The sequence below is a fragment of the Sinocyclocheilus anshuiensis genome, unplaced genomic scaffold (assembly GCF_001515605.1).
Source record: "Sinocyclocheilus anshuiensis isolate Anshui unplaced genomic scaffold, SAMN03320099.WGS_v1.1 scaffold1431, whole genome shotgun sequence".
Taxonomy (NCBI): Eukaryota; Metazoa; Chordata; class Actinopteri; order Cypriniformes; family Cyprinidae; genus Sinocyclocheilus; species Sinocyclocheilus anshuiensis.
The window spans coordinates 173,524-173,802 of record NW_015537992.1 but is presented as its reverse complement, the minus strand read 5'-3'; the positions used below and the strand labels follow the sequence as shown (position 1 = coordinate 173,802).

The 279-nt window shown below is 36.2% G+C and overlaps 1 protein-coding gene across 1 annotated transcript in view; it reads left to right on the top strand.

Annotated features, from left to right (window-relative positions):
• rars2 (arginyl-tRNA synthetase 2, mitochondrial) overlaps positions 1–279 on the top strand; it is a 25,415-nt gene that overhangs the window by 22,810 nt on the left and 2,326 nt on the right. The window lies entirely within an intron of this gene.

Below are 279 nucleotides of genomic sequence, written 5' to 3'. Positions count from 1 at the left end.
TGTGTGTGTGTGTGTGAGAGAGTGTGTGTGTGTGTGTGAGAGAGTGTGTGTGTGTGTGAGACGGAGACATGGATCTGGCTGCTTGGGCAATAATAATGGCAACATTCGTCAGAGCAAGATGGAAATATTCCTTTTCTACACTAGATTCAACTCATTTTTTAAACTCGACAGCTACAAAATGATGAACAGAGAATGCACATTGGTGCTTGTTGAAATAATTTTATTATAAATCTGAAAAAAAAAATCATTCATTTTAACAAACGTACCATTAATACAGAT